This window comes from Carassius auratus, unplaced genomic scaffold, assembly GCF_003368295.1.
Source record: "Carassius auratus strain Wakin unplaced genomic scaffold, ASM336829v1 scaf_tig00008172, whole genome shotgun sequence".
Taxonomy (NCBI): domain Eukaryota; kingdom Metazoa; phylum Chordata; class Actinopteri; order Cypriniformes; family Cyprinidae; genus Carassius; species Carassius auratus.
Window position 1 is genome coordinate 1 of NW_020523914.1, and position 7,475 is coordinate 7,475.

Consider the following 7,475-nt stretch of genomic DNA (forward strand, 5'->3'; position numbering starts at 1 on the left):
TGTACCATCCCGGGCGAGCCCCCCCACGTGCCGGTCTGTCCGTTGATCATTCTCAGCTTGTCGTACATGCCATCTGCACCCATCTGTTGCTTTTCGCTAGCCAGGTTGCGTAGGACTCGATTTATCGACGACACCTGAAAGGTATAAAGCAGCCCATCAGTCGAGGCCTGTGTGTTCCTGCCTTAAAATGGCATGTTGTTTTATTATAGCTCCCTCCATGAAAGCTATCTGTATTTATGAACCTGTAAGTTCTTAAAATATGGATAAATGCAAACAATTATTCGGTTTTGTCAATGAAAATGTTTTTATTGACCTTAAAATTGCACAATTAAATGACGCAAATGAAGCATTATTTGCACTTACGCTCGGTATGTTATCGTTTGTGCACGCTCTTCAGACAGCAGCCTGTCCCGAATTTCCCAGGCGAAGATCGAGGGACACTCCCTCTTGTACTGTGCTATTTTGCCGACCACTTCAGGCGTCGCTACCCTCGGTTTGCTGCCTCCGATGGCTCGCGGTCGGATGGAAGCCGGTCTCATAATATCTCCCCAAAATCTTGCTCACACACCCATTGGACACCTGAATGGACAGCAATATACACAATTCACATAACATTATTTAAGACTAAAGTGAAATAATGTAATGTGCTTCAAACAGTTATACGCTTACGTTCTTATTGTCCAGTTGGACTTTTGCATCATCATGGGTCTATGAACACAGAAAATATGCCTTAAAATTGCTAGGCTGATTTCAATGCGATGGGGGTCACACTTTACGTCAGTGTTTGTTTGTTTACTGCGCAATACAAGTGAATAGCACATGCTTAATATTTGAATACATTATGCTTGTATTGTTGTGAGCAATTTTATTTACCTGTACTATTTGATTGAATGTTACCATGATTTGACTTGTAACTAAGTTTAATTATTCCACTGGGACATAGTGAGCTTGTGGATGTACAAATGTGCTTCACGGTCACCTGCAGAATCCTGGAGATGTCGCAGGGTCGCGCTCCGCTGTGAGCGAGTTCGACGATCTTCTGTCTGGTGGAGTCCGGTAACGGTCTGCCGTTCACAAACACCCCGCCGAGCTGGTTGACGCCACTGTGACCTGTGACACATGGAGACATGACAAATTGGCTCGTCTTTCCCCCCGAAAACATTCCCTCAATAGGTGTCCAATTGTCCAGAATAAAGCACCACTTCTTGGAGCTTTTCTTTGATTAGTTTACTGACAAACTGGGTCGGATTAGAGCAAAAAAAACATCACAATGTCTATGTTACATAATATACTGTCAGTGCAATCAATAACTACAAAATAATTGCACATTAAATACATTGCACAAATAAGTGTAACCAACAAAGGAAACTTGCATTTTTTTTCTAATGAATAATAAAGAGCCTCTAAATTTATAATATCTTAAGTATACAATGGAAAAAGTACAAATGTGCATTTGTTAAGCTATCTGATCTGACCCTTAAAAAATCACTGGTGATTCAGGCAAGTGATATTTTGTGTGACCAACAATTGTCATTATTTTTTAAATGAATAATCAAGGTTATCTGACCATCGTTAATAATCCAAGCTAAGTTTTGCATTTACACAAGTCGTAATGCCCTATAAATCAACGTTGAATCTCATGCACTTCAGCTGACGCACACAATCGGCTGATGGAATGACCGGGAGTCTGAACATCTCCATTCAAGTGAACTGAAATTTTCATAATCAAATTGTCCTCAAGAGAACCGCTCTCTGCGAGACCGTCCGCCAGTGTTTAGAAACTCGCGTTCACACCGCACTAACAGATCTCTAATAAATAAGCACCCATTACCATTCCAGTACAGCAGACAGTCTGAAACAGACCAAGCATACAGCAGTGATCATAATAGCAATGTGTGAAATATCTAGATATTAAAGCAAAGCAGGACCCGCAAAGCTCGGAAGAATTTGAAAAGCGCATACCAGTTCGGCGTATTTTTGATGCGACGTGAAAGTCCAATGAAAAGTCAATTAAAAGCGAGCAAAAAAAAACTGCTGCGAAAAGCTTCCCCGGAGTGTGTGTGTGCTGTAGCTCTCTGCTCCTCTCTCGTCTGACTGCAGGAGCCCGAGCTCCTAAGCAATAAATAAGCTCCAAATATAGAAGAAGAGGGGGGAAAATATGATGAGACTCTCTGACATTTGTCTTTAGATAAAGCTAGCTGCACGTCAAGTTTGAGCTTAATTTCTGGAAATAGGCGGAGGTCGCCTCGGATCAAGCATGGAAGCCTCATTGAAAAGATCAGCTGAAGTACTTGTGGCAGGACTGTCACTTTATATGACACTGCTCTGCTTTTGAAAAACGCATCGTCACGACAAACAGTAGCATGATAAAACAACCCTTTCTGTCTGCATTTGGATATCAGACAAAATTGGATCCTGCTCTTGTTGCCTTCAAGGGAGGCTTCGTTTTATTTCTAGCTATAGGGGCAATGCACGGGCACGATGACAGAGGCGTGTATGTTTCTAAACACATTAAAACTGACAAAGCTTTGCTTTTTCAGTCCGTCGTACTGTTTGTAACGAACCCCACACATCTGCTACTGTCTTGTGAGAAATACACCATTGAAAATGGCCACTAAATTTGAAATAGGGCCGAAAAGGTGAAAATGTGCAGTTCTGAGCCTTTAAAATCCATTGGTGTCATAAATAAAGCCTGTTCATTTAAATACCACATCCAACTGGACTTATTTGAATGAACCTGATTTATTTAAACACTGATGCTGCACAACAAACCAGTGATAATCTGTCCAAATCCAGTGGAATAATTCCAGGATTAGTTGGATTTAATAGACTCTTGAAGGTAAGAAGGCGTGCATTTTTATCAAATGAATTCATTTGATTGATGACACCATCACAGAGGAACATGACCTGGCCTGTCATTTCACAGTTCAAAGGTTAAGTCTTAATAAACATAATTCCCCAGGGTGAAGGACTGTAGATCTGGCCTGGTGGCACTCATAATGAGACTTGTATTTTATTACTTCCCTACTAATAGGGAAACATATGTTGTGGATTTTGAACATCAATCCTAAATCTCCAGGCCAAACTGGAGATTTAAAACAGAATTTTTGTTGCATGCATTTACATTTTCAATTTAATTTAAAGTTTCTCATTTCTCACTTTATTTTCTATATATATTTTTTTTTACTATTCATTATCTGAGTTCTGTCTTTTTATTCGCATGACTGATTAGGCTAATGTATAATTGCGTTACATAATCACAAAGAAATAATTCCAGAAGCATTTATCATATGTCAGCCCTCTGATCCTACAGTAGGAGACAAATGCATGAACTTAGTGATGCTGTGCCGTTTACAGAATACCATAACTCCCTTTTCTCCCCCTCAAGCAAGCACGGAAAATCCTCAAATCCAATCCTGGAATCATCAAACTATTTCATGTGTCCCGTTTCGTGCATTAGCTGTTTCGACACTGTCAAGTGCTCTGTGGAAGCTGGCAACTATTTCCTGCATTAATCTAGCCAGAGCTGCATGTATCTGTTACCAACTCAAGCAGAATTAAACATCTCCTCCCCCATCAGCATTTCATTTATTTATGCTCGACATAATATATAAAATGCATCTTGCATCCGTTCAGCCTTTCTTTTAAATATCAACACGAAACAACAGAAAAGTGTTGGAATTTTCTCTGGAGAAAAAATAAATCGCAATTTAATGCCCCACAACTTTTCCAAAATTCAAACTTCCGCATATTATGTATTCCTTTAAATATTTACATTTCCGTCAGAAATGCAATGCAATTAAAGTTTAATCGTAATCAGCCATTGAACAAACAGCAATAATTAGTAAGAAAACACACAAGAGTGGCTTTATAAGAATGGCACTTACTGTTTTGCATCATGGACGCCACACCTGATTCCCACGTGGGTTGGTTATGGTATTCTGTGTGACAAAGAAAATAAATAAGGTTAGTGTTGAAATCCAGCTTTTTTTTCTTTCTTTTTTTCTCGGTGTTGCATTTACGGCCGAAGCATCTCAACGCATAAACGGGTCAAAAATATGTATTTAGGAATAATCCTTTCTAGAGGAATTTCAGCTTTAAAAACTTGCCTGCTAACAGAGTTGACTGTCCGATTAAAACAATTTATCCCTTCATTTGCGTCTGACTATTTAGATCATTCCTAAGAGCAAAAGAGTAATATTAGTGCTAACGATTTTTATTAAATTATATTTTAAATGGATATAAAGGAAGTTCCTTCCTTCTTTTTTAACAATTTGTAAACGTACTTTATATGCAGTCTGTTGCACCTGTCATTTATTTATTTATTTATTTTAGTTTTTTGGGCACATTAAATATATAAAAAAGAATCTGCGCTATAAAGTATAAAAGTAAAGTGAAATATAACAAAGGGTAGGCTAACTAGTGTCTCCGTCTCAATTTCTTGGTGGTCGGTGGAAAAAAAAAATGTTCAACCTTCCTCTTTAGATCTTCCCGTCAAAAGTGTACAGTGACACACGCTGTCTACTTCGCATCAGTGCTCTGAAAAGTGTGAACTGGAGGGGGTGAGAGGGTCCTAACAAAGCCTGCTGGAGCTCAACAATGCGCCTCTTTTACCTTCTATACCCAAACCCAGCCAGCAAAACTCGGCCTCTGCAACTAGCAACACAACCTCCCACCAAACGCACCAATACTTGCCCGAATACAAAGAGCCGAGGGCACCCTGCCCCCCAGACGACCATCACACACACACACACACACACACACACACACACACATCCACTGTCACTTTCCTTACGGCCGTGACCCCGGTGCCCGAACCCCAATGCGTGTTTCTGTTTGTGGGGTTTGGGGAAAATAGAAAAGTAATTTCGCGTTGTAAATATCTGGAGGTGTTTGTGTAACAAGTGTGAGTTGTTAGGGGTTGTAAAAGGATGCAACAGCCCAACAGGGTGCTCAATTGGGGAAAAAAACAATTGCAATAAAGGATCTATTCAGTGACATTGCTTAAAAGGGGCCCAGGGAAGGAAAGTCTTTCGTTTCATTTTCTCTCCCGACGCTGAAATAACAAAACCTGTGTGTTCGTTTCCATTCGCCCTCTTCCCAAGATTGAAGAACTAGTGCCTGATAAAAATAAATAAATAAAAATGTGCATTAACATTTAAACTTTACCTCAACAGTAAATAAATAACTTTAATACGCATTCTTTTACACTTAAATTAGGTGTTCTAAAGTTTCTTTAGAATGCAAAAAAAAAAAAGTTACTTTATTTTTAACGTTGATCTCTAACTCTTACATATTCTTAATTTACCACTAAATAGATTTTAATATTGTGATTTAAATTATTTATATTTAGCATATATATATATATATATATATATATATATATATATATATATATATATATATATATATATATATATATATATTCTAATTATATTCTATTCTAATTCTTTATTTATTTTTTAAACGCATAATTTTTCGAGAGGTAGCCAGTTATTAAACATCTCTCTCCCTCTATAAGAATTTGTGCAAAATGGAAACAACCTGCTAGTAAATTCAAAATATCCTCAAAACCTAATGTGAGGGTTAAATCTTTTAATCACTCTTAATCACAGTAAAATGTTAATTGTTTTGTGCTCTTTTAATTCGCTCTCGCTGTAAGTGCATTGAGCCTCTGCGTGTTCCGTTAATGATTTATCTAACGTCTCGTTCAGGCTGTTGTTGTTGTTTATGAGGTTAACTGGGATCTCATCTGCATTTCTTTCGTTTGTGTAATCCTTAACTACAGTTGCTTTAATTAAACATGCTTATTCAGGAAACAGTGTTCTCCATAAACATCATTCACATGCAGACATGCATCTGGATGTGTACAAAAGCGCAGTGGGAAGTTTTGAAGGATCTGACATTAACATGCCCTAATCATCTTATACTGCCATCGACGGGGAAATCTTTTGTTATTTGGAGCTAGATTTATTTAGTGAATGTTTGTAACGACTTGAGCGTGCTGTAATAGAAACACTAGTTGAATAAGTAGGCCTGGTGAATATTTTCTGGATAAAATAAACGAGTGCGCTGCGATAGTTCGTTTTCAAATGTAATAATTTAAAAATAATTGTATTTTAATTTCATTCGGGCATTATATATTGATGTTCCTCTTTAGACTACATATTTAACATTAAAGTAAAAAAGCTTTTTTTCTTGACTGCGCATTAGTTCTACAATACTGAACTTTATTATGGACTTTTTTTAAAAAGCTTACACGCTTAAAAACTCTAAATATGAATAATCTTACAATGCAAAGAATGATAAACAAGCAGTTGCTCGTGAGATTCAGGCAAATCTTTAAGAAGGCACTCGGCTGATGAATCAAACTGACACCTTTCCTCAACGGGTCACTGCGTTCCCGTGCTCCGCAAAAAAACACTGTTCGGGCCTAATGTGGCCTCTAACTCTTGCCTCTCACAGAGACACATTTACTGTGCGCGAACAGCAGTAGGTTGTCTTAAAAGTAAAAAAAAAAAAAAAAAAAAAAAAAAAAAAAAAAAAATATATATATATATATATATTTATATATATATATATATATATATATATATATATATATATATATATATATATATATATATATATATATATATAGCATCACCTAAAAGAGCTGTTTAGTTAGGTATTTAGTTTGTGAGTTAGCATATAAACTATGAATAAGGCGAGCATTTATTTATTTTTGTGACTCCGCAACAACACTAATAATATATTAATATTTAATGAATGTAATTATTAAACAAAATGTGATTGATCATTTAATAAAATTCTAGATCCCACACGAGCAACTAACTTAATTCATTTATCTTTTTACACGCGCACTCACCTTTTTGAGGCATTCTGCTCCAGCGCCTGAGCCCTTCCGCGCAAACTGGTGGCTCTGGGAAATAAACAATTGGTCTCCAATAGTAATTTCTTCTCAGAATATATATGTTTTTCCAGCGTTTCCTCTGTCTGGAAGGAAAATTCCCTGCGAAGGAGACACAGATTGACAGTGAGCGGAGATGTCAGGACTGCTCAGGGACTGAGAGTGTGTGTGCTCGCATGTGAAGTGAGTGAGTGAGAGAGAGTGAGAAAGTGAAGGCACATGCAGTGAGAGAGAGAGAGAGAGAGAGAGAGACTGTAGAACACACCTATTCTGGTTGGTGATAGTACTGATGTATTTAGTCTGTCTGTCCCCGTTTGCAGCGCTTTACCGGCCCATTAGAGAAGCACTGACCCTCTGCCATCACGGAACAGAAAACAGGCCACTTTTGAACCAACTAATCAGTCCGCGCATGCAAATGCAGAGCGCCCCCTCTCAAATTCACTCAATATCGCTTTACGCAACGGTGCAGGATTGCTTTAGTCTGCTTCTGTTAGATGCACTGCTTAAATCACGGTTTAAATTCACCCAGGGAAAAGAAGCATTTTAGTGTTTTGTAGTTTTTAGC

At 37.8% G+C, this 7,475-nt stretch overlaps 1 pseudogene; it reads right to left on the reverse strand.

The window, feature by feature from the left end:
* Window positions 1-363: 363 nt before the first annotated feature.
* Window positions 364-7,098, reverse strand: LOC113071809 (paired box protein Pax-6-like; annotated as a pseudogene).
* Between the last annotated feature and the right edge of the window lie 377 nt (window positions 7,099-7,475).